The 27696-nt window shown below is 39.6% G+C and overlaps 2 long non-coding RNA genes across 3 annotated transcripts in view; one reads left to right on the top strand and one right to left on the bottom strand.

Annotated features, from left to right (window-relative positions):
• LOC100514329 overlaps positions 1-27696 on the top strand; it is a 243374-nt gene that overhangs the window by 36048 nt on the left and 179630 nt on the right. The window lies entirely within an intron of this gene.
• Positions 19072-26010, bottom strand: LOC110257588. The gene is made up of 3 exons (XR_002340409.1): positions 25947-26010; positions 23810-23948; positions 19072-21025 (listed from the first exon to the last, which is right to left on the bottom strand). It is a non-coding gene; the product is annotated as an uncharacterized LOC110257588 (long non-coding RNA).

Raw genomic sequence — 27696 nt, forward strand, 5'->3', positions numbered from 1 at the left:
AAAGAACATCGTACTAAACATTAAAATTTGGGATTTTAAATCTCTTTCCGCCATTAACCAGCTATTGATCTTGGACGACAATTTAACTCTTTGAGGTCTTATTTTTAGTTCTATTGTTCAATTAAAATTTTTATGACATGTTAATTTATATACAATATATTTGATGTTCCCGCAAATTACAAACTCAATGCAGTTGAGAAAAATGTGTTAGTCTCCTGCATTGTGGAAGGCTCTATGCCAAGTACCACTGTGGAGAGATGGTGGAATAAAGATCTAGTCCTGACCTTAGTGAACTAGAGGGAGTAAAATGTCAATGCCAGTAGGAACTAAATAAATTCTGTAACTGAGATTAATAAAGTGTTTAATGAAAATGCCAGAAGGAGCCTTTTTCTCCCCTTTTTGAGGAAGGAAATGACAATGCAGAATAGACAGCTTTTATAAATCAGTAATTCTCACTGAAAATTGTCTTAAAGAGAAATCTTGCATTAAAAAATATCTCCTCAAAAGTATTCGTTACTTTTTTGTGGGGATGAAAAGAAAATACTAACTTTGTGGAGTTCCCTGGTGGCCTAGCAGTTAAGGATTCTTTGTTGTCACTGCTGTGGCTTGAGTTTGATCCCTGGCCCAGCAACTTCCACATGCCATTGATGTGGCCAAGAAAGAAAGACAATACTAACTTCAGAGTTACTAAAATCTTTTTTTTTGGCCATGCCCAAGGCATGTGGAAGTTCTCAGTATGGGGATCAAACCCGAGCTACAGCAACAACCTGAGTCATTTCAGTGACAATGCCAGATCCTTAACTACCAGAATTACTAATACTTTTGACATCTGATAAAAATTAATATTTGTTTTTCTGACAATAGATTTAACCTAATGCCATTAACTCATTAAAATAGTGCTCTAGAGTCAGTACCAGAGTGGAGGCTTCTGTTTTTCCAATTCAGCATTTTATCAAGGACCCCAGCTCTGCATTTCAAATACATAGGAAAACATAATTTCTACATGGTTATCTGGGAACCTCTACTTGATAAGCTTGGTGACATGCCAAGATCTGTAATGATAAATGTTCAGTAGAAAAAATAGGCACAACCTAAAAGTTTATAGTAAGTTTTATTGAGGGCAAGATGAAGACTTAAGCCCAAGAGGCAGCATCTCAAGTAACCCCGAGAAAATTGCTCCAGGGAGGAAAGTGGGGAGCTAGTATATATAGGAGTTTTGCAACAAAGAGCAGGTAGTAGAAAAATAAAGATTGCTGTTAATAACAGAAAATTAGACATTTTAAGTTAAGGAATTTAGTGCTTTTCTATGTATGGGAAGATGCAAGGTCTGGGCTCATTGAAATCATTTCTTCGATGATTCCAGCTGTCTGGGGCCAGTATCCTGTGTTTTCACAGCCTAGTCTCATCATTCTAGTCTTTTAACAGGAGTGGCTACAGTCTGATGGCTGCTAGGCAGCAGGTATACTTTGTTTCCTTCCTGAGTTTCCTCAGGGCTCACCTGCTCACTCTTGGAGGTGGCTAAAATCATTGATGATTGTGACATCTTTTGTTTATTGATATGGCAAGCAATATTTTATTTCTCAAAAATAATTAAACTTTTTTCCCTCAAATGCTACTGTGCCACTGTGATAAGACTATACATTATAAACACTAATATCAAGGGTTCTTTCTGTATTTAAGTACGTGATCTATAGTCACTTATACTTTTATATATTCAAATATGTGATGAACTTCAACGTTTGGAAAATGTTAAATTCCAGAAAGGAAGATGATCCTTTAAGTATAGGAATTCTTTAAGGCTCCATGTATATAGGCAAGTGTATGATGCGATGGTGTAATATATATATTTATTAATTCATCTCTTGGAGTTGCAACTCAATTTTGTTATTACCAGTGTTTCTAAAATCATAGGTATATTTATTCTATATCTGTAATTACATTATATTTGTACCAAGTGAGCTACCCTCCAAGGGAGTATGTAAAGTACCCTATGTAAAGCGAATAAAAGCAAATAATTTAATTTTGAATAAGTGCATTTTTATATGTTACTTTTTGCTTAAAAATAGAGGTACACTTGCCTGGTGAGTCTTGAAAAGCCCAGGTAAGGAATTTCTTATTTGATATATGTGACTGAGCAGCAGTGGTGTTGTTGTTGTTGTTGGTGGTGGTGGTGGTGGAGGTATATGTGTGTGTGCGTGTATTGGAGGGACACTGGTTTAAAGCCTTCCTTTCTTCCATCTGGAAAAGAAAATATGTAATCTTGTTTGGGCAACAGAATTAGCAAATAAACTAAGGGATGGATATAGAACATTGTATTTGACAACTTCTATATCAGCACTAGTGGTGAAAGGGGAAGAAAGAGTTAATGAACTTGAAAGAGGTCAATAGAAATTATCCAATTAAAAAACAAGGACAGAAAATTTAAAAAACTGACATATAAAACTGGAAAAATACCTAAAAGAATATACAACTAGTAGGACATAGAAAATACTATAAATGTAGAATATGTGAATAGTCATATATTAAAAGAAAGCTCCATAAGGATGTTTACCAAGGAGTTAACAGATTATCAATAGGCAATAAATATTCTTTTTCTTATCTTTCTCTATATTGTCAAATTCTCACTAAATATTTACATAATTTTTATGAAAAAAAACCCTTATTCTTCACCCAGCAAAAACACAAATAGAAGGAAAATATTCTAATAATTTAAATGAGGGGCTATCATTTCAAGTGTGAGCAGAGATAATCTGTACTGGAATCATCTCAGCTTTCTATTTTCAAAAGGTTATCAAGAGAGTTCCCATTGTGGCTCAGTGGTCACGAATGCACCTAGCATCTATGAGGATGCGGTTTTGATCCCTGGCCTTACTCAGTGGGTTAAGGTCAGCACTGACGTGAACAGTTGTATAGGTCGCAGATGCAGCTCAGATCTGGCATTGCCATGGCTGTGGCGTAGGCTGGCAGCTGCAGCTCCGGTTCAACCCCTAACCTGGGAACTCCCATATGCCATGAGTTTGGCCCTATTTTTAGAATATTTGGAGTGTGTGCCTGGAAATCTGCAGGTTACATGCAGGTTAAAGAACCATTGAAATAGAAGGAAAGTGGAGATGGTTAAATACAGGAAAGCTCACAATAATCTCAATGATTGACAGTTATAATAAATGCCAGATAGATTTCCTTCACTTTAATCCACCGATATGTCAGGATGAGTCAGTTGTGGATATATAATCTATTATTTTGCTGTCATATTCACAGAACATTAGAACTTGGTTCTCTGATTTGAGAAATGGAATCTTGTAATGGAATTAATTTTGACATTCACAAATAGTAATGATGCACTTAGCTTTGCCTTACATACTTCTCAAGTCATGATTTCAAAAGATTATTTTGTTATTATTTCAAGCATCCAGGGCTAGACATTTGAATGGGCACATCCTTAACTGCCCTTAATTTAGATATACCTGTATATTCTTGGATATACCTAGATAAAGACTGAATATTTTTTTGAGTGGATAGCTGGGGGATGGTAGTTTGAATAGCTCTAAACAATAGGTGCTAAATAAATAATGTTTCCATTTCTGACAAAAAGAAAGCTCAGCAATTTGATAAATGTCTATGAAATAAATTTCCTTTCTGCTAAGGAAAATTACTCAAAGTCCAAAATGGCTAATAGCTTTTATTTTGCCAGAATTTTACATAATTCAGGTGAATAAAGTCAGACAGACTCAAGCACAGGAGATAGCATCAGACACAATGCAGTTTAGCAGAGATAGTGCTGGGTTCAGTCTGAGCTCTTCCTTATTATCTGTGTAATATAGGGCACGTCAGTTAACCTTTTTAAGACTCGGTTATTCATCTGTAAAAGAGTCATATTATTGAGCTCAAAGAGATGCTTACCAGCTAGCTAAGTGCCTGGTAAATAGTAAACACTCAATGAATTATTTCTCATCTCAGTAAAATATTAGCACAGCTGTATTAGGGTTCTCCAGAGAACCAATATGAACCTAGAGAGATATAGACAAATATGTGTCTATGAAACATATAGATATATGTGTGTGTGTGTGGCGAAAGAAAGAGACTCTCTGTAGGCTTTGGTTCATGTTGTGATGAAGGCTGCGAGGTCACACAGTCTGCTGTCTGAAGCTGGAGAAACAGGAAAGTCAGTAGTGTGGTTTGGTCTCGGTCCGTGAGTGCTGCCGTCCAAGGGCAGGAGAAGATGAACGTCCAGCTCAAGCAGAGCACATGCACCCTTTCTATACCTGTTTGTTCTCTTCAGTCTTCTAACAGATTGGATGATGAGTCATATGCTCCTTGGTCAGAGTGATCTTTCTCAGTCTATCAATTCCAATTCTCATATTTTTTGGAAGCACTTTCATGGATGCACTTAGAAATAACATTTACTAACCATCTGGCCATCCTTTAACCCAGTCAAGTATACATATAAAATTAACAATTGCAGATTCATATTTCCATTTTCCTTTTAATAAAGGTATGTTTAGGAGTTCCCGTCATGGCTCAGTGGTTAATGAATCCGAGTAGGAACCATGAGGTTGCGGGTTCGATCCCTGGCCTTGCTCAGTGGGTTAAGGATCCGGTGTTGCTGTGGCTGTGGTGTAGGCCTGCGGCTACAGCTCCAATTAGACCCCTAGCCTGGGAACCTCCATATGCCATGGTTGCAGCCCTAGAAAAGACAAAAAGACCAAAAAAAAAAAAAAAAAGCTACATTTACATCTGTCAATTTTTCTTAAGTATCTGTCTTAAAGGCTTTATTTTCAGAACTCTTAAGAGTTCTGTGTATGTTGAAGAAATATTCTGATAAACAGCTTGGGGTGAGGGCATGAGATCTTTAAGGCATTTCTGAGAAATCTCCTGTCTTTCCCCAGGTTTCTATCTCAGTGTCAGTCACTTTTACCCTCTTTTGTTAATTTCTCTAGCCACAGCTCCATCTCCTTGTGGGAGCCTCCCTTTTGTAAATCCTCTCTTGGCATGTGACTTTACTGGTGAAGTGAAATTTGCCTTTCTTTTGGCTTCCTTAAATCTCACTCTCATGTTCATTACCAAATTTGAGGAAGGTTTGTTCTTGCACTCCACTCCCTTTAGGAGATCTGAAAGCTTATTTCAAATAATTCTCCTATTATATGTGATATATTTAATATACCTATTAATGTGTTTATGTATATAAAATTATAAGCATCCACCCACTATATACAGGTACTCATTTGGCCTGGCAGGCTTGAGACAAAAAAGGTAAATTTAAGAGGACTCTATAGCATAAGACATTGGTCTGAGCATCCCGACAGAGCCGTTTGATATAGGGCACTGGGATTACAGCAATTCATGGGAGAATGAGATGTCATCAAAACAAGTCTACAGTAGAAAAAAAATTGTATGGGGGAAATAAGAATTAGAATTTTAAAAAGTCTATAAAAACATGTCTTTTTGCTCCAGTTTTCCCTTCTACCACTCTTCATTGTATGAAGTTTAGTAGCTCACATTAAAGTTAATTCTGCTGATGAACTGTAAAAAAAGAAAACATATCAATCAGGATTTTCTTCCCTGCTGAAAATGACATGAGACGGCATCACTAAACAGGAACACTTCACAGATTTGTAGAGTTGATGAATTGATGAAGAGGCATAATTACTACCACAGTCAAACTGTGGCTGTTTATTGTTCAGCCCATACATGCAAATCATGACACTCGTGACTACCAATTACTGCTGACTGCAAAGAAATGACAAGATTTTATTGATGCTGGCATCTCCTGATCAGTGAGATGTATTACAAGTAAGAACATCAACAGCATCCTTCAGGAATTCAAAATGCCCCTTTCCTTGTGTCCCCTTTGCAGGCTCTTTGAAGGGCCATTCTGCAGAGGACCTGAGGCTCTAGGTATGAAGACACAGAGAGGAGCCTCTGTGTGGAGCTATGGATGTGGAGGTGGGAGGTCGACAAAATACATCCACTTCATTCTCCTTGGGACCAGCCCTATCCAAGGATGTGCAAATGCCATCGTTCCTTGGGAAGAATTAGGCCCTCCCAAGGCTATTGTCAGGAAAGTGTATCACCAGCTCAACTTCCAAGGCATCAGCCACCACAGCAGGGTTGTAAAGAGCCTCGGGGCACCCCCCATGGGAGACTGTGTCCTTGATATAGGTGCCTTCCCTTCTGGTGTTCCTCTAATCACACCTCTTCCTGTAATGCAGGATCTGCTAAATAGGACACACATTGTCTCTCCAGGTGTGCAGCTGATCCTTACAAAAAACTGAGGGAGTTTAGTGTCATTAACCAGACTGGTTTATGACATTAATTGTTCATTGTCTATTCATGTGTGTCTCTGACATGCTACCATGGCATCTGATGGCCTCTGGAAACCTTTCTGGGTACCTCCACTCAATCCTACTCAGTATGACTTGGCTCTTCCTCCATTTCAGTCCTCTACTACAGATAGCCTTGTCATGGTCCTGCTATGAAAAAAGTTTTGGATTTCAGTCCCTCTTTACTCAACAGCAGAGGCCAACAACTCTACTCCATATGTAGCCCTACTCTAGAGACTCCAGTCTGTGCAGAACTCCAGATTCCAGTAACAGTACTACTCTATCTTACTAACCCAAACTCTCATGACGTAGTCTTTATTTGGCTCAGACATGTCGCTATGGACAGGAACTGCCTCCTAATGCTAAACTTGTTTTCATCCCTGTCTCGGCTCTTGAAATAGCTATACCCTCATTTCATTCCTTTTTCACCTTCTTTCCTTTTCTTGTCCTTAGACCCTGGAGAAGTAGTATCACATTTTCACGAATTCACATACCTTCTACTCAGCACTAGGATTTTAAAGTTAATAAAGCTTATCAGCTTTAAATAGAGGAAAGATGCAGGAGTTGAAGCTGAAAATTTCAGTGGCATCCCTCCTCTGTGGCATTGTGCCTATTTAAATTAGCAACTCATTTTGTGGTTTTTCACCTTTAGGACTCTGTCTTGCTTCTAGCTGACCTAATTGACCTTGGCTGGTAACCCCTTTCCTTTACCTCTTCTCATCCCTGGCACTGCAGCTGTGTCTGGTTTCTAGACCATAAATAATAACTTGTTTATATTGGTCCTTTCACCCCACAGCTAAAATAATTTTTAAGATTCAGACTGACCTGTTCAAATCCACTCTCTGCTTCTTACTAGCTCAGGGAATATGAACAACTTAACCCTTATAAACTTTAGTTCTGTCATGTGTAAGAAAAGTGTGATAATGGGTAAATTTCTAGGGTTTTGAGGCATTAGCATAAACTCAGTAGTTGACATTTCTATTATCATAATCATTTTTGTTATGATTCTCAGCATCTTGTTTGCTCCCTGAATCCAGAAACAATGTTCAGGTTTTTTTTTTTTTTTTTTTTTTCTCTCTATCCCTTCTTCCCCCTCATCATTTGTTCCATACTGACCTCTAGAAACCTTTAGTTATAATGAATCATTTCAGGCTCCATTTTGGGAATTCTGCCCCAAATACTCCGAATTGTTTGTGAGAGCTCTTGCACAGTAATCATCTGGCTTGGGGTGACTTTATGTCCGAATTTCTGGTACAATCCTGGTAGATACCTTTTGTCTTGGCATAATCATTAATATACCTCTTTTGGTTTCAAGGACCCAGTTTCCAATGTGTGTGTGCATGGGAGGCTTCACCACACATAAAAGGAATGCTCTGATACCAGCTGGGGTCCTGCAAGTCAACTCAATTCTGAAACTACCAAGAGATAACATCATACTTCATAGATCAAGGGCTCAGTCCCACAAGACTGTCCCCTACCCAACTTGCACTGTCAGTTGTCACCTGTGCTTCTGATCAACTAGCAATATGTCAGAAGTTTCCATGATCACTTCTAAGATTCAATTAATTAGCTAGAGTGGCTTAAAGAACTCAAAGAAAGATTTTACCTACTACATCACCGGTTTATTATAAAAGCACATAACTTAGGAACAGCCAAATGGCGGAGATGTATAGGGCAAGGTATGAGGAAGGGGTCACAGAGCTTGTATGCCCCCTTTGAGTTCAGCACTCTCCCTAAATCTCCATGGCTCACCAACCCAGAAGCTCTCCAAACTCCATCCTTTTGGGGTATGATAGTGGCTTCATTTCATTAGCATGATTGATTAACTTGTTGGCCATTAGTAATTGATTCAACCTCTGCCCTCCTCCCCGCCCTCACCTGGAGGTTGGAGGGTGGGACTGAAAGTTCCAAACCTCTAATCCTTTTAATCTATGATGGATTCCACTCCCCATCCTTGGGTACTTCCCAGAGTCACCTCATTAACATAGAAAGAGACACCTCTGTGGTTCTGCTTCTTATGAAGTTCCAGGGGTTTTAGGAGCTCTATGCCATAAATGGACACAAAGACCAAAATATGTATTTTTTATTATAAATCACAGTATCACAATATCCCCTATTAAAAAAAATAGAAACTTCACTTAAACAGAGCTGGAAGACTAGAAGGGGAAACTCTCATGCCTTACAATGAGAGCAGAACCCAGCAAGAAGAGGAAAGACTCCTTTCCTGGCAAAGACTCAGCCAATGAAAAGCCTAGATTCCTTTCCCCCTCTATACAAGTGTTTTCACTCCCTTGCTGTGCAGGGACTTGCACTTGGCTCACAGAATCCAAACTGCAATTCTCTGCTGATCCTAAATAAACACCTCTTTCTGGGAGAAGTAACTGGCAGTCTATCTGGTTTTGGTCAGTGACCTCCCATCATCAAAATAGTTCAAAAATAATAGATCACCCAACTCTGACTAGACCTGGCCACAGTCCTGACTCTCTATTTCTTATTATTTCCCTGGTCTGAGCCTGCTATGCTGATAAACACATCCTGCTTTCTCTATAGTTCATGCTTGTTTGTGTGCATCTTGCCTCAGGAGATGTAGGCTCTATTCCTTTATTTTCTGCTCACCCATATGAGACCTAAGAAAACTACATCTTAAGCCTCAACTTCTGCATCTCTTTAAATTACAGTGATGGTAATGTTGCCTTCTTACTCATAGGGTTGTTAGGAAGCTAAGCTGAATATGTATGAAAGAATTTGGTCAATGGTAAAGTACAGTCAAAATGTAAGGAGTATTCTGGTGGGCTGGTTCCTAGATGTCCTTAGATTTCTTCTACTCAAAGAGGCAATTCTACATGCAAAAGAAACAGTGTTTATGGATCCATTATTCTATTGCTAAGATGTGCAGTAAAGACTTAGTAAAGCCTATATGAATACTTTTAGTTATTATATTTTAGTAGATTCTAACCATTTCCATTTTAGAAAAAAAAATTTCTTCTTTCAAACAGGGAACTATTTTTGTTGATGGTATCATGAGCAATGAGAAAAAGAATGGGATTTGTGAAAAGGGGGAAGCTGAGGATAAATGAGGATGTGGACATGATGATGCTTCAGTTCTGTCCTATTGTCTGTTTAACTGAGTCCTGCCCCTGGAAGATGATGGACTGTCCAAGGTGTACACTTGATGGGGGTCATGTCAGGGATGCCAGTCTCTCGCAAGTGTATGTAGTTTGCTCCTCTCACTTCTCTCCCAGGGCTTCAATATTAAATTATGCTGAAACCACTGTACTTCAGGACTGGATAATGCCACTGTTTCTCCATTCCAGTTTCCTTGGCTGAAAGTCTGGAACACAATTCATGCTTCTGTTATTGCCCGATGGAAGATTTGAAGCTCCCTGGGCGTTCTTTGAGAAACGCTTTAGCTAATGTTCTACTACAGATGTTTGCCTTGAGTCAAACACAGAGCTTATGTAGAATTAGATATGGGCAGGTTGTGAGCACTGCTTTTATGAGATGAAGAATCATTTAACATTATTCTCATTTTACTTTAACGCTTGGGGTCATTTTATCCCAGCAGTAGTACTTGGCTTTGAAGGAGCAATGGTAGAAATGCATATAAATGCCCCCAAAACATAGTGTTTTGAACTCCAGGAAATTCACCTAAGATTAGAAATTTATACTCTGAATCAAACATTTCCTTAAGCAACTGGATTATCATAATATTTTATAAAATTTTTGAACTTTTACTTTGAAATGGGCTAGGCAGGAGTAGTCCTTAAACATATATTTAGGGCAGCATGTGATTTAGAAGTTTTTATTTTTAAAAGAGCAAGAATCCATTGAACAAACTGGCAGTGGAAATCCATTGTGGCTTTCTTAACACAGTGACATCAAGTACTTTAATAAATTAAGAAGAAAAAACCAGTAAGATATGATGTGATTTTTCTCTGTATGTTATTCTTTTACTCAGACCCTTCCCTTATATCTTGATATCTTGAGGACATCAAGAAAATTAACTTCTCCAAATCCTAGTTTACTTATCTAGTAAATGGGGTGGTTTTGAAGATCGAATAATTTAATATATGTGCATGGTACATAGCATGTATTTTATAAATGTCAGCCATTATGATTATTGAAGACAAGTAACTTTTGCATAAAACCTCATGTCTTGGATAGGATAATTCTGTGTTTTTAATACTTAACATAGATGTCAGTGCAAATCATTCTATTTTTATACTCATTATTAGAATGATTTACTTTTTCCAAATACAATATACCTTTCAATTTGAAACTATATAGCCTGTTATTGCCTTCAGTTTTAAATCATCTTGGTGTTGAAAGTATAACTAATCAATATATTTGAGTGCCTGCTACAAGTCAGGTGCTTTCCAACACTCTTTGGGAGATTTAAACATAATAAACACCATCACTTCCCTTAAACCACTCAGAATTTACTGGCAGAGATAGGTATGTTAACAAGTAACTTTGGTATAAAGCGGAGTGGGGAAAATGCTTTAAGAGAAGCATAGATCAAAATGTTTAAGAAAACAGACAAGAATAGATTATACTGTAAGAATACATAAAAATTTGAGATATTAGTAGAATTGTGCCTCAAGAAGAACATTCCAGGCAGAGGAAAAGATGAAAGCAAAGACATTGACCCATAAATATGAATAGTCTGTGCAGGAATTAAATATCATGCACTGACCCTGAATCATGAGGTAGGAAAGTGATAAACCTCTAAAGGTTGGGGCATTTCTCAAGACTGGTCAGGTGCAGATGGGAAAGGATGAGGGCAGGGATACGAGGCTCATGGTAGCAGAGGGGATGGAGAGGTGGGGGCAGCTATGGAAACTTTGTACAGGTAGAAGTAGTAGGGCTTCGTGACTAATTGAAGGTGAAGATTAAGAGGAGAGAAAGATCACGCTGATTCTCTAGCCTCGTATGCCTGAAATAATAACAATGCCACTATTCAGAAAGGAACAAAGGAGGACTGGTGCATCTGGTGAAACTGTGTCAGCTTTAATAATGTTACATTTAAGAAATACTCATGGAATTTTTTGGTGAGGACGTTGGAGAGTAGAAACCCTGGGTTTGAAGGTCAGGCTTCGTGACCTGGATGTAATCGGTGTAGTAGTGGCAGTGATGCTCTGGGAATAAGTGAATTGAAATCCATCAATAGGTCCAGAAACCTATATTATAGATAAACTACTTTTGAAAATGGGTTTAATTCTTAAAGTCATGTTGTTTTGGCTCCTGCTTAGTGATTCACGAATTCTTATTGTCTTACGTGCATTTTACTTGTAGTCCATAACTTTTAACTTTTTGTCTCCTTCTCATTTTTCTCTACCTCTGTCCCTTCCCAGTGAATTTCCTTATTCTTTCTGATTCCTTTTGTCTCTCATCTTCTAGTGTAATAAGAAATGAATTTCTAGGAGTTTCTGTCGTGGCATAGCGGAAACGAATCTGACTAGGAACCCTGAGGTTGCGGTATGATCCCTGGCCTTGCTCACTGGGTCAAGGATCCGGCGTTGCCTTGAGCTGTGGTGTAGGTTGCAGACTCGGCTCAGATCCCGCACTGCTGTGGCTCTGGCGTAGGCCGAAGGCTACAGCTCCGATTCGACCCCTAGCCTGGGAACCCCCACGTGCCATAAAAAGACAAAAAAAAAAAAAAGAGAATTTCTAATTTTTGGACTGTTAGTCCCTGACATTCTGTATGATTCACTAAGATGTTTTGAATATCAGTTATGAAAATATGGAAATAGATGAATATATTTTGAAGGATGCCTCCTGAAACCTGCAGTCTACAACCCCAGCCAAATTTAGACTGAGGAGATTTTTCTATTTCTAGACAAGCACAACCTTTCTCCTTAAAGATAAAAGAATTCAACAGACATTTACTGTGTACTATGCTTCAGGTACTAAGGATTTAACCTATAGCACATAGTCACTTTCTGCAAGCAGCTCACAATGTAAGTGGGCTTCCAAAACAGAATTTGCTTAAAATTTTTTCTCCCTTTGAGCTTTCATTTCAGCCATTGATGTTTTCCAATCCCCTGTATACAAATACATTTAATTTCATAGTTAAAGTTGTTTCTAACTGATCACCTGTGGTTTGCTGCTTGTTTGATCTTGTGCCAGATTATTCTTGTAATGGATGACCACTCTTTCTTTATGTTTTAAATGACCCAGCAAATATAACCTTATACATCTCAGAAGATCATGAAAACAACCAATATATAGAAATTTTAAATTCTTAAAAATTTTCCTCCTGTATCTTTTTAACTGAGCCACAGTATTTCCGGAGCTTTGTATTTGTGCCTGATATCAAACATTTAGTGGCTTTATGTTTGGTGATCATTTGGGGTCATTATGATGGTATTTGAGGAAGAGAAAGAAAATCTTGGCTTCTGTGCACTGTTGAAATCTTTACTAGAAATACAGTAGGGCTGCAGAAAACAGGTTTTATTTTATTCAAAAAGGTCAATGTGAAATGTGCAGACCAGAGCTTTTAGTTTTATTTCAGCTCCTGTGGGTTCTGGACTCAGTGATGCAGTGGTATTTATTGTGATAGACAGCACGTAGTGTCTGGGAACACAGACTCTTGCCGAGGGAAGTGCTTAGGCCCTTATCTTTGAACTTGGCCATAAGTACCCTAAGATTCTTTCCTCACTGGGAGTCTCTCCCCTGCAGCTCCCAGGTGTAGGGAGCATTGAGTCAGACGTTACTTCTTCACCTTATTTTTAAAAGTGTGAAGATTTAAAATACTGCATTTAATTTATAACCGTTAAATTAAAAATCTTGGTTTGGAGTTCCCGTCATGGCACAGTGGAAATGAATCCGACTAGGAACCATGAGGTTGCAGGTTCGATCCCTGGCCTCGCTCAGTGGGTTGAGGATCTGGCGTTGCCCTGAGTTGTGGTGTAGGTCACAGACGTGGCTTGGATCTTGCGTTGCTGTGGCTGTGGCTGTGGCTGGCAGCGACAACTCTGGTTGGACCCCTAGCCTGGGAACCTCCATATGCTGTGGGTGCGTCCCTAAAAAGACAAAAGACAAAAAAAAAAAAAAAAAAAAGGAAATCTTGGTTTGCTTTCTTTTATTTACCTTTTCAATCCTTTGGACTTGAGAAGAGCCACAAAGAAAATGAGCAGAATGTAAAATTATGAAAAACTCACAGTTTGTAACTTTCATTAAAATACGTAAAACTTGAGAATCACAAACTATGCTGAGAAATGATACTTGGGAAGAAAATCTCTTTTCACATCAAATACTAACCTCTGCTGCCAGAAAACCTTGTTATTAGCAGTTGGTTTTAGCAAAGCTGTGGCATTGTTTCTTTACCCATCTTACAAAGACCTCAGCCTCTTTCTGTTCCCCTCCAAGGCAGCAAGCTTTTGCTTGGCTATAAAATTTGAGAATGGATTTGTGGATGCTGGCTAGACTTTTAACTGGTTTTTCATTTTTTTCCAGGTTGTTACATGACTCTCTCCATCGGTAAAATATTATTCCCTGGCCATTTTGAACTTGAATTTGATTATATTTTGGTGTGATCTATACCAAAAAATAATTTTATTTAGAAAGTCAAGGTAGTATATTTGAGAGATAGATGGATTTAAAGCCAGGAGACCTAGTTGCCAAGTTCATCTACTCTATTTGCTCTCTGTATGACCATGAACATATGTTTTAAACTTTCTCAATATCAGTTATATTATTTAAAATATGCGTTATAATAATTATTCTCCTACTTCCCTCATAGAATTATTGGCTGGATCAAAAGATAATGTATGTAAATGTGTTTGGTAACCATGTGGAAATTATTGTAACAATGAGTTGAAAAATACCTTGGGGAGTTCCCACTGTGGCTCAAGGGGTTAAGTGTCCAACTACTATTCATGAGAATTTGGATTCAATCCCTGGCCTCGCTCAGTGGGTTAAAAGATCCTGCATTGCCATGAGCTATGGTGTTGGTCACAGACATGGCTCAGATCTGGCATTGCTATGGCTGTGGCATAGACCCGAAGCTGCAGCTCTGACTGGACCCCTAGCTTGGGCTTTCATATGCCACAGGTACAGCCCTAAAAAAAAAAAAAAAGAGGAGTTCCCGTCGTGGCGCAGTGGTTAACGAATCCGACTAGGAACCATGAAGTTGCGGGTTCGGTCCCTGCCCTTGCTCAGTGGGTTAACGATCCGGCGTTGCCGTGAGCTGTGGTGTAGGTTGCAGACGCGGCTCGGATCCCGCGTTGCTGTGGCTCTGGCGTAGGCCGGTGGCTACAGCTCCGATTCAACCCCTAGCCTGGGAACCTCCATATGCCGCAGGAGCGGCCCAAGAAATAGCAACAACAACAACAACAACAAAAGACAAAAAGACCAAAAAAAAAAAAAAAAAAAGAAAAAAGAAAAAATACTTTAGACTATATTCAGAATTTGGGATTTGAACTGGACTCACATTTAATTGTACATTTTTCATAAATAAAATAAGAAGAAAGGAAATTAATTAATGTAATAATACAATTAAAGATTTCCACTAAAATAGCATTTTTGAGGATTCCAACACATTACTATTTATTTATACATAATAATACTAAATGTAAATAAGTTTCTAAGTAGAAATAAAGCTTCAGAGTTCCTGTTGTGGCTCAGCAGGTTAAGAACCATACATAGTGTCCATCAGTATGCGGGTTCAATCCCTGGCCTCACCCAGTGGGTTAGGGATACAGTGTTGCCACAGGCTGTGGCATAGGTCACAGATGTGGTTCAGATCCAGCATTGACCGTGGCAGTGGTGTAAGCCTGCAGCTGCAGCCAATCTGACCCCTAGCCTGGGAACTTCCATGTGCTTCAGATGCAGCCTTAACAAAAAGAAAGAAGGCATGCACATATCTTCATACATCAGTTTTTAGCTTAAGAAATCTAAACAAGAGTGGAAGAAAGCTTAATTTCGGACATTTTAAAAACACGATCATTTGCTTGTTTGTGGTTTGTTAATTTCAACCACTCATTAGTGCTTTTCCAGGTGACATGATTATGGAAATAAAAATGGGGTACATACACACACCTACACATATTTAGAGACCATTGTGGTGATTTGCAGACTTTTGGAATAATTCATGTATAGTTAGAGTCAGAGAGTTGGAGAATAATTAAATCCATGTGAGTGGCTAAGAGGTGGAAAGTATACTCAGAAAGGGAAAATTCTCTCAGGAATGCCAGTGTTTGAAAATTGGTTCAAGAAGAAGCCAGCAAAAGAGGCTGGGAAGGAGATGTTCAAGAACTGGGAGTGGGGATGGGCACAGGAAATATTCAAGGAAGGGGAGTTCCTTTTGTGGCTCAGTGGTAATGAACCTGACTAGTATCCATGAGGATAAGGCTTCATTCCCTGGCCTCGATCAGTGGGTTAAGGATCCAGGTTGCTGTGAGCTATGGTTTGGGTCACAGACACGGCTCAGATCTGGCATTTCTATGGCTGTGGCGTAGGCTGGCAGCTGAAAGCTCCGATTCAACCCCTAGCCTGGGAACTTCCATATGCTGTGGGTGCAGCCCTACAAAAGACGAAAAAAAAAAAAAAATTCAAGAAAGAAGTGGAACATTGTAACAAAAGATGAAAAGATGCTGAGATGGAGAGAGATATTCAGGGCTCATGACCTGAGATAACTGGTGGGATGTTACCAGATTGGATGGTTGGAGATTCTCAGGTAGACACTGGTTCGAGAGGCTTAACTGTAAAGGACAGAAGAGGAATAAAGTGGCAGCTGAATGCTGACATAAGTTTGAAGGAAAGTTTTCTTTTATGGAGTGACTTTGAAAAGTTTAAACGTGACGGGAAGAAGCAATATAAAGGGAGAGGTTCAAGGGGACAAGGGAGAATCAATATCCTGTCATTCCTAAAAAATCGCTCATTCTTTATTGCCTTGAAGGGTTGTTTGATTTTTTAAGCACAGGTGTCATTTCTTCAGCTAAATATTCATTCTTTGGTGACAGGTCGTTCTGTTGTGTGAATTTCCATGCTCTCAGTCCTCAAATTCACCTCCTCTCTCTCTCTCTCTCTCTCTCTCTTTCTCTCCCTCTCTCTCTCTCTCTCTCTCTCTCTCTCTCTCACACACACACACACACACACACACACACACACACACACTCCCTAGTGGTGATGGTACATAACTGATACTTCATAAATATTTGCTTCTTGCTTGATAGTTCAAAATATTTAAAGGCTAGTGACCTAGAAAAGGCATTTCTCAGAGACTCTGCCAATAGCTTTCTTCTCTGTTGTAAAAGCAAATGATAAACCATGCTCTCATTAGAATTCAGCAGCAATAGATGAATACAAAATCTCACTGAATAATTTAGCTCGAAATGTTTACCCTTTGATGTACAAGTAAGGCAGGACTAGAAAACAACATGTGCTCGATCCATCCTCAGAAGGTATCATTTTAGTGTATGTAACACTTGAAATGCTGGATGAAACCCCGAGAAATAGAGCACAAAAACCTTCAAAGGAAGTTTCAAATTCTTGTGATGTATTTATACCCACTCTCCCTACCCCCCCCCATTATCCTGGTCACAGATATTGATGGTCATGAGACTTTTGTTATTTGTTTTTTTAAACTCTGTTTTTGAGACTCTACAATTTCCTAAGCACTAGGATTCACCAGAGAGGCACTGATAGATGTGTTGTAATTGGTAGGAAGAACATTGAACCAAAACAGAGCTGGATTCAAATCCTGCCTCTGCCCTTTAAAAACTCCCACTTGGACAAGACACTTAATTTAAAGTCCATGTCCTTGTTTTTAACATGAGACTGGATTTACTTACCTAGCTTCTTAAGTACCATCCAGGATTAAAGATAAATGGCCTGGCACTCTGTGAGCCTTTAATGAACGGTTGCATTTTACTGCTGTAATGAGCTCAGTTTCTCTCATCTTGTTCCCGCCTTCACTTTTGTCGGGAAAATTATGTGATTTCAGTTCCTTCTCTTTCCTGGATTTTTCGTTTGGGCCGATTTATGCTCACACCTGTGATGTGTGCGGGGTTGGCAGGGGGAGATCCTGGACCAAAAATTTTTCTTGTTCCTGCATCTGGTGATAAATGGAACGACACATGCTTGAGATTCACTGACTCTCATTATGGCATGTTTACTGGCAGCTGATCTTTTGCTCTTTCATGTCTTCAAAAGTGACGTTTATTAATATTTAACTTTTATTTCTGTGCCTACCTAGTGGTTTGTGCTGTACAGATAGTGCACACGGGCACACTCTCTGGGCATCCGGAGCTTATGCTCTAAGATAATGGACAGCTCTCTTCATGTCCTTGAGAAGCAAAAAGTAGAGAGCAGTTGTGTGCGGGCAGGAGATGTGCCTCTCTGATCCAGTGTGCTTTCTATCCCAGTTCTCCACACACTCTCAGTCGGTTTCATGTGCGGGTTTGAGATTCCAAGAGCTCTGCAGGAAGGCATTTGGTCAGTGCACAATGCAGCGTGATGGCCTGCAGCGTTTCTTCTAGGCTGCGAACACAGGGGCATATATCAGGTGGAGTTCTCGTCCATCTGTGCATCCCAGGGGACATAGCCCTACTGGGCTATAGGTCAGGGATCCAGAATCAGGCAGTCTCCTCAGAGCAACTGAACGGAAGGGAGAGAAGGCAGGAGTCAGAGCGGAGGACTCGTGGGGACTTGGAGACAAGCCTGACTCCTAACAGCCTGGCTGTGGAAACCGGCCAAGAGCTATTGAGAGCTCGTTGCTTAGCAACAGGACAGCAGCCAATAAAGGGGAGTTGGAGGCTTTTTAGTTTCCCAGACTGCAGGTAGTTTTTCTAGGGGGAGTCTGGAAAGTGTGGTCTTGTTTCTCTTTCTTTTCTGGAGTCTAGCATTTGCTCTGCATGTCGATGAGGCCACAGAATGTAGTGCACTCTGCCTGCATGCAGGGAGATCTTCCGAGGGTTTTGTCCCTTTAGCAGAGTGAGCACAGATACTATATTTAAAATTGAAAGCTCAGGGGTAAGTTGGTGAGCACCACTTAATGCAAAGTAGCAGCAGCCGCTGCATACATTTCTGAAATAAGAAGGCAGATGGGAACTAGCAGCTGTAAAGAGGGCAGTAAATAAAACATCAGCTGAAGTTCTTAAAAGAAATACCTTATCAAAGAGAGATGGAATCCTCTACTTAGGAAACATTTATAATTCCTAGCTTTCCTTGTCCTGTGACTACAAAAGCTGTCGAAAACCAGGTTCAGAGAACTGCTGCGAAAAATACAAGGAGTCAGCTGTGCTCCTCTAACCTGAGAGCTGCTCAGACTGTCCACAGGCCATGACTGATCAGCAAGAGCAAGCACTTAAATGTTTTTAGCAATTAGAGTAATTCTATGTGTATCAAATCTAATATTTTGAAAATCATGGCTTATATTTTGATGGGTTTTTGTCTTATAGTAATTCATCTTTATTCAAATAAAAGAATTGGTCTGCTGTGGATTGAAAACTAAGAACAAACAAACATAGAAAAACTATGGCCATCGACACAGATACTTTAAAAAGCACTTGTCTAGACCAAGGGTCAACATGCTTTTGTAATAAAGGTCCGGATATGAAATATTTTAGGATTCGTGGACTGTAACTAGTAATTCAGTTGTTAAAGAGCAAAATCAGCCATAGTCAATACATAAAAGAATGGATATAGCCATGTTGCCATAAAACTTTATTTATAAAGACAAATAATAAAGTTTTGTAAACTTTATTTTCCAAAGAAATACTCCTGGTCTAGACCAATGTTTCTGGAACTTTACTGAGCAATCAACTCACAGGGATTTTGACTCAGCATTTGTGGGGTAAACCCTGAGATGCTAGATCACTGGCTGTCTCCTAGATGATGTTATGCTTCTGGTTCCTGCAAAAAAAATAAGACTAAACTGTAGATATAAAGTACTCCATTGCCCATATTTTTCTTTAAACTACTATAGTTTAAATCATGTGAAGAAATGTATGCAAGTTAACTTTTATCCACATACTAAGGAAATTCATAGTTATTTGCACTTCCTCGATCAAAATATGAACTCTGTCTGTGGTTAGTTAGCATCTGTAGGACCTTGATTTTGAATTCGTATCATAATGGTGGCTGAGAGGCAACTCAAAAAATGCCGTGTAAGTTTGCATTAGACACTTTGTTAACACTGATGTTAAAAACCCAGTATTTATTGTGAAAATGAGTACAGTTCAAGAAATGGCTAAAAAGACCCCAGGTATGAACAAAGTGCATGTGATGAATGAGCCAATCCAGCAATCTAGCTCCTCGGAGTTGAGCTTTAAGCATAGAACCCTTCCAGTCTTGTCTTACAGAGACTCAGCTCAGAACTCAGCACAGAACTTGGCTCAGTCCTACAAGACGTTTCAACAAAATGCAGTCAGAATAGTGTTGCCTTTTTTCAAAATGAGTTTTTCTTGACAGGGTTTGACAAGAGTTCCTGAAAGGACAAGAGCTGGGTCTTAAGCATGCTTACAGAACAGTCTGCATAACACTTTTTCTGTCTGCTGGCTAATAAATATTTGCATAAAGGGCAAGCTCCTGTCTAAGACTGACTTTCCATGGCCTTGGAGTGAGTAGTGAGGTTGTGGGAAAGGAATCACATGGCTCCGTCCCCTTCTAACCTCTCAAGCCTAACAGAGTGGATGACCAATGTGGCTTCTGACAGTTTGCCGCATCAGGTATCATTATCGTCTTTACAGCTCATGACCCTGCTGAAGATTATGAGTTTTCTTTTTCCTCACTTTGTAAAGGACGGTGCAAGGAAGACATCTTGGATTTACCGAGAGGTGCTGCCCCCACGTGGTGGGGAAGGGCATCTTGCATCAGAGAAGATAGCTGTGTTCAGAAGGGCAGGGATAGGGCAACTGGCCCTTTTGTCTACAACAAGGACTAGTACTGAGACCCTCTGCATGCAGCGAAGACAGAAAACAACTTCATCTGGCATGAAAAGGGGTATGGTTTTCCAGGCTTTAAAAAGGGAAAACTGGCAGATCTGAGAATGAGCGAGCTCTTCGGAAAATAAAAGTGAGATTCTGAGTCCTGAAGTGGAGAGCAGCTGAGCCAGTTCCTACACAGTGTTTTGGGGCCTGGCATGGCCTCTGGGTGTGGCTCTGAGGTGGCACCGCTGTCCTGGGAGCAGAAGCCCCAAGGAGGTCTGACTTGAGGATCGGGCCTCTGTCTTTGCGTTTCTGGATTTCTAGGCCCTCTGATGACATACCTCCAATTTCTTTCTTGTATTTGTAGTAGGAGGCAATCCCAGCAAACTTAGGTGACTTGCAAAAACCAAACAAGTTATATGGTGTGTTTTGAAATTCTTCTGGGCCCTTTAAAGCTCTTGGTAGGAATCGCCATCAAGGGAGGAGGAGGTAGGCATCGTTGGGCTCAACAGCCTTCTTGGGTTAGATGGTAACACGAGAGTGACTTGTAGGGCCTGAAAATGAGGGCTAAGTGCTGCGAAGTTGGGAGCTCAGCTGGGGATTCCCTTAGGCTGACTTGGCCGAAGAGAATGAGCTCCTCCTTCAGAAAGATCCACAGTGTCCTGGGAGGGATGAGCACTGCCAGGCGGCACCAGTTCTCAAGAGTGACACCGTGTGGCAGTGAGAAGAAAAGCATCCTTGACTGAACTGTCCAGTATTCTCCCCACTTGGATGTTAAAGTTGGATTGACTCCTTCCCTCCAGCTATGTCAGCTGCATGGCTGTTTGATAATTCCTGGGGAAGACAGAGCCGTGAAAAGTGAGATGGCTGATAATATAGTGAATGGAATCTTATGTCATTAACTAGAAAATAAGAAATGTGATCCTAAAGGCCTTCTTCATTTGTGAAAGAGGTCATGCATTTGTTGTAGGAATGAAGTGAAATAACAGATGTATGGCTTTCTTAAAAAGAAGAAAATGAGCATCGTAATAATAAAGGTATCATAGATAGTATATATTACAGTTATGACCATAGGCTGGCAATTTGATGTCACATAAATTAAGTGTCCCAGGCAACTGTTGTCCTTCTTACTTTACTTTGTGCTTTTAAAGTTTTCATACTTGGAGGACGGTCCCTGGTTGTGTCCCTCTAAAAAGATGTGTGCAAGTCTTAACCCTTTGCCTATTTGTGAAGGTGACTTTATTTAGGAAAAAGGATCTTGGCAGATGTAACCAAGTTATGATGAGGTCATTGGAATGGACCCTACTCCAGTATCACTGACATCCTTTTGAGAAGAGGAGGGCCCTAGAGAGAAGCACACATGGGGATGCGTGTGATGCCAGAGGCAAAGATGGGAGTTATGCTGCCACAAGTCAAGGGACACCTGGAGCTGCCAGAAGATAGAAGAGGCAAAAGAGGGATCTTCCCTTAGAAGTGTCCGAGGAAGCATGACCCTGCCAACAACCTGATTTCAGACTTCTAGCCTGCAGACTGTGAGAGAATAAATTTCTGTTCCTTAAGCCACCAAGTTTGTGGTGCTTTGTTACAGCAACCCTAGAAAATTAATACAAAGACAAAGACATACTTATATGTATTACTGAGTCACTTTACTGTACAGAATTTGGTGCAACATTGTAAATCAACTATATTTTAATAAAAACAATAAACAAAATAAAAAACAAACAAAGAAAATAGTGACTCCTGAAAAGAGTTGGAGCCATTAAAAATGAGAAAGGAAGAGCTTTCTGGTGGCTAACCTGTTAAATTTGACTCCTATATCTCAACAACAAAATAGAATTAGTATAATGCCTGGATGCTCAATAGTCCATGCCTTTCCAGCAGTTAATAAGAACAGGTTCTGGCTGTGTGGTTAAAACTATAAGGTGGATGTATTCTTTTTTTTTTTTAATGATTTTAATTTTTTCCGTTATAGCTGGTTTACAGTGTTCTATCAATTTTCTACAGCACAGCAAAGAGACCCAGTCATACATACATATATACATTCTTTTTCTCACATTATCCTCCATCATGCAAGATGGGCATATTGTTATTGGGGGCCCTGGAGTTCTGAACTGACCTAGGTGGCCATTCACAACTGTGAGATACTGGAGGAACCTAAGCTTCTAAGGTTAAGGTAGAGACGTCTCTAGGTGTCCTCTGTCCACGCCTTCATAACCAGGAGCCATGTCAAATCAAAGCAAGTGTCAGAACAAATCTGTCTGCCACAGAGCATACAGCTATGAGCAAGCCAGCCCTCAAACATCATCTGCTCTGCTTTTTCCGCTCCAGGGAAGTCCCAGGCCTTTTATGAACACTCAAATATTTTTCACGAAACACTCATTCAAGACAGAATTTAGTAGTATTCCAGAAGCAGGATTCAACTAGACCTTTAGTCAGAATTCCAGTCGGGATCCTTGAGTAAAATCTATAGCGTCCTTAAGTGATGCAATCCAGCACTAAACTGAAATCACTTAGCCCAGGGATCTGTATAATCTCTTGCAAGGGAAGTTCTTGTGCGATATTTCTAGACAATTCTCAGATCTTAGGCACCATTCATTTTACCCATTAAAACTTATTCCTGAAATCCTGTATGCAGTTAAGAACCTCTCTAGTGAAGACTTGGATCTGGAATGTTAAAACTTATAGAAGCTGCCTCAGAAATCTGATCAGATGTTAGCAAACCATCCTTGAAGTATGTACATATGATTAGAGTACTAAAAATATTTTCTAACTTACCCCAACTCCCAGCCCCAGGGGTTCCATAAAGTTAACTTCTACACATCACAACATTCAAAATATTTTAAAGTAAATTTAGAGAATTTAACATCTAGCCTCCTCGTTCCATCAAATGTTCATTTTCCCGAGTAATTAAAACTTGCCCTCAAATTTTTATTCACTCAAAAGAATAAATAATAATAGCTTTGAGTATGTGAGTTGGGGAGGAGATAGAAATGGAACCCTTTTATTTTAAAATATTATTTTAAAACTAGAACTGATCCTACTAAGTCAGCTCCTTTATGTCACTTAGCATCCTCCCCCGCCACCCTCAGTGAATTAATCAGCTGTTTGAACCAGGATTCTGCTAGCCAAAGTGGGGAGAGAAAGAGATATCATCTTAAAACACCTCTATATATGTTTGGTGTTGGATGTTTTAAGCGATGAGCCTGAGACATTATAAGCAGCAGCCACTGCTGTGTCTCACCAGGTAGTATTTACCTTGTTGAGCTCACTGAAGGTCAGAAACTGGTTCTGAGCCTAAAAGGCTCAGATTTTGAATTTACCAGTGTTTAGGAACTGATTGGATTTGGGAACAACCACTCATCTAATCAAGCAACCAAACTACTGATACATAGACTGGAAGTATTGAATGCACAATGAAATTCACAACTGCCAAGTGGACCAAATATTAACATTAATTTGACCAATATATTTTTCCCCATATGCCAGCCGCTGAGGAAATCAAATGATCAAGTTTGCAATTGAACAGAGAATCAAAAGAGAGAAGCTTGGTTACATGATAGAAATATTTTCGAGTATTCGGCTCTGCCAGGCTCATGAGTTTCCATTATAGGTGCATACCTGTCAAGGGGACTCTTTCCTTGTGTTGATTCAGTCAGTATGTAGCCTTATGGGCCATCCCCATGGAACTTGAATGGGAGTTGAATTTTGTCTCTGGAAATCTCCTTTTTATAAGCTTTCATGGCCAGAAATCTTCATTCTGAAAAACACATCCCCTCAATATGGATGAGAGCATCTTCAGTCTGGTTAAAATAAAGTCTGGTGGTTCTTAGAGCCTAGGGACTTTTCATACCTGATTTGAGCTATTTGTCAATGTTATGGTTCAACTCAGATGGCAACTTTATTTCTAACAGAATGAATTATGGTAGGTACCTCTTATTCCTCCATGTATCACTTAGAGCTAGCAATGATTTTTATCAAAAAAAAAAAAAAAAAAAGAGCACATAAGCCTTGTGGTGTCAGAAATGAAAGTTTAGGAGAGGAGCATTTGGAATAGTGATTCGTATAGGCATCAGTAGGTATCCGTTGAGTTAATAAGTTAGTAAATGCCCCTCATACGCATTCTGGAAAGAACTTTAAAAGCGGTGAAATAAAGTTAGGGACGTCTTCTGATAACCAAGATAACTTGGCGCCGCCATCAAACGCTTGGAGCCCCTGCGCTCCGTCCTGTTCTGAGTGAGTTTCCTTGCTGTCAGAGGGAAGGAATTACGTCCAAGAGCTGGATGTGCATCAACCACTAAGTCATGGGGAACCTCAAACCCCATGGAATGTTTCCAACAGCTTCAGTCCCGTTCTGCTGGAAGAAATGCTGCTTCGCCTCACCCCTCTTCCCCTGTACCCCAGCACCAAGCTCCCCCACTTTTGTTCTCTCTCAACAGGAGTAAATAAAACGGCAACCTAGTGTTAATGAAGGGGAGGCATCGTGACAAGAGATAAAAGGGGGAGAAAATGTACTGGAAAGAGCTTTGAAAATTAATTAGCAAAGAAGGGTAAATAGTTTTGTTAAATCCCAGAGCTGTAAGTTAACCTACTTTTGAAGATCATGCATGTATTTCAAAACCTTCTGTTAAATCACTTTTATTCGACTGTGCTCTGATTATTTGCTTTTCCTTTGAAATACGATCCCCTTTTCAGAGGTTTTAGCCTACTTGAAAACTTAACTACATTTTCAAGATGCGTTATGATACCGTGTTCTGCTTTGCTTTACTTTGTTTCAAGAAAGAACCATAGTAAAAAAGAAACAAATCATTTTTTATTGTTTTGATTTTGTACCCTGTTTCATTTGTTTGAGTATGAGATTTCTTCTTTATCAAGATCATGCTGCCCAAGGTAAAAGTCTGGTATTTTGAAGCTAGCCGGGGTTACCTGGAGCTATACATCAATAGCAAATTTTTAAATATTATAAAAATGAGTAGTTCTCTAGAGAAAGTGAAAGTGATAGCATTCTCTATAATTCAAATTGAGCCAGTGGGATGGATGTCTATAAATGTCTACTTTATCATTAATTTCTCCTGTTTTAAATGCTTGAGTGGCTACCCAGGTGGTTCCAAATCAAAGTCCCTTCCCTACTTGCCTTTTCAGCATCACCTTTCTTTTCTTTTTTTGGAGGTTCCCAGACCAGGGGTCCAGTTGGAGCTGTAGCCGCCCAGCCTATGCCAGAACCATAGCAATGCCGGATCTGAGCCGTGTCTGTGACCCACACCACAGCTCACAGCAATGCCGGATCTGTAAGCCACTGAGCGAGGCCAGGGATTGAACCCGCATCCTCATGGATGCTAGTCGAGTTCGTTAACCACTGAGCCACGATGGGAACTCCAAGCATCACCTTTCAGCATTCCTCACCCCTGCTCCCTTTCTGCACTCAAATTATACTGAAAAACTTAGAGTTCTCTCTCTGGCGCAGCAGAGAGAGATCCGGCATTGTCTCTGAGGCAACACGGGTACTATCTCCAGCCCAGCTCAGTGGGTCACAGATCCTGCATTGCCACACCTGTGGCACAGACTACAGTTGCAGCTCAGATTTGATCCCTGGCCCAAGAACTTTCATATCCCGTGGGTGTGGCCAAAAAAACCCTCCAAAAAACAAAAAACCTTGCATCTTCAAGAACATGCCTCCCTTTCTCTCCCCCTCTAGTCCAGGGACCTTTTGTTCGTGTCACCTGTGATGCTAGTCCCTCATCCCACTGCCTTCACTCACCTGGTTAACCACTGCCTTTCAGCCCTTACAGAACTCTGCCAGCCATGTCGCCGTCATGATCACGTAGGAGTGAAATGGCTTGTAGACTCTGTCCTCCAGGGATATTTGTTGAAGGAAATAATACAGTGAATGAGTAAAGAAGTACTTCCTTAATCCTATTTCTTAATGGGTAGGACTAGGAGTTTGTTCTCACCCCTCTGCTTCACAAACTTTGCTTTTGCTGTCCATGTTTTTGGCACCAGTTAATTTCTTTATAAATTTTTAGGATGCTACTGCTCTGTAAATATCACTTATATTTAATTATGATCTTAAATTTAGGGACTCTTAAATTCCTCCTTTCTAAACATAACTTGTAAGCATTCATTCATACGCTTATTCATCCACTGTTTAATAAAGCTCTTACAGAGCCCAAAGATTCAGTAATGAGTTTTCAGAACAATATTTACAGAATGTCATGTCCTCATAGTCCCTTTCTTTCTTTTTTTTTTTTTTTTTTTTTTTTAGTTACTCCATATTGGGACTCATCCGATGCATTAAAAAGTATCAGAAAGAGAAAAAAAATGTATCTACCAGTTCCACCACTACTTTTCTTAGATAAAACATATCTAAGGAGAATCTACTACATAGATTTTGGAAGAGGTGTGGGGGCTGGAGAGAACATATGATTAAGAGATTATTTATAGTTTGTAAATGTCCACCACTAGAAAAATGCAAATGCTGTTGGATGAACTCCTCTTTTGGCTAGTTACCCTATGTTTTGAAATTTGAATCGTGGTCTACATGTTAAAAAATAGATCATGGTTGGCTTTTAAAACAAAAATAGTAGTTGCAAACCGTTTTATTTTGATTTTAACTTAAAATAATGGTTTAGATATATATATGTTCATAAAGCATATTTTGATTAAATCAAGCTTATGTATATACATATATATTTATATAATAATCTGTACCATCTGATTACTGAAACTGATTCGAAAGCAAGTTACTATAGTTCTTCAATTCTAAAATCCTGTCTTGAATAGAGAGGGAAAAATACTGCCTTATTTAATAAAGACACTTGATTGTAAGACATACTGTGAAAGGAAAATAAAAATGGAGTCAGTGTTGCTAAAAGAGCTAAAATGAAGCTGGGAGGCCATTGAGGACTTAGGTATGTCTCAGCCCGGATGGAGGCTACAATCTTCCAGAAACCGCCTATCTGTTTATCGGGCCTTTACCTGAAAATAACTCATGACAGCCTATCTGTTAAGGATAAATGTTTTCTTCTTGTGTCAGGGTCAATGATAATTCTTGCCAGACAACTTTAACAACCTCTGGCTTTGCCTTTATCGGGTCCTGACTTACTCCCTTTCCCAGGATGCTCTTTCGGTTTTTCCCAAATCCGTGTCTCCCGAATTGCAATTCCTAAGACTCCAAATAAGCTTTTCTCTAATTCGTAGCCTTCTGTGTTTCTGTGGTTGACAAAATTCCAGTTTTAGAACATTAAAAGCATAAAAATGAGCATTTGAAATCAAAGAAATATTATGTATTTTTCATTCTGCCAAAAATCAAGCTTGATTATGTGGTCTTTGTTATACAAGTATATTCTACATTTTTCCATTTAAATATGTAGAATGGACACGGAATTTCAGCTGGTTTCTAAATATGACTAAATGAAAGGCTTGATTTTTCTACAATGAAGAAATGGCAGTACTTCAGATGCCTCTTGTCAAAGTCGTAATGGTTTTCTGTCTGCACACGTACAGGTTGC

This window comes from Sus scrofa, chromosome 18 (assembly GCF_000003025.6).
Source record: "Sus scrofa isolate TJ Tabasco breed Duroc chromosome 18, Sscrofa11.1, whole genome shotgun sequence".
In the NCBI taxonomy this organism is placed as follows: domain Eukaryota; kingdom Metazoa; phylum Chordata; class Mammalia; order Artiodactyla; family Suidae; genus Sus; species Sus scrofa.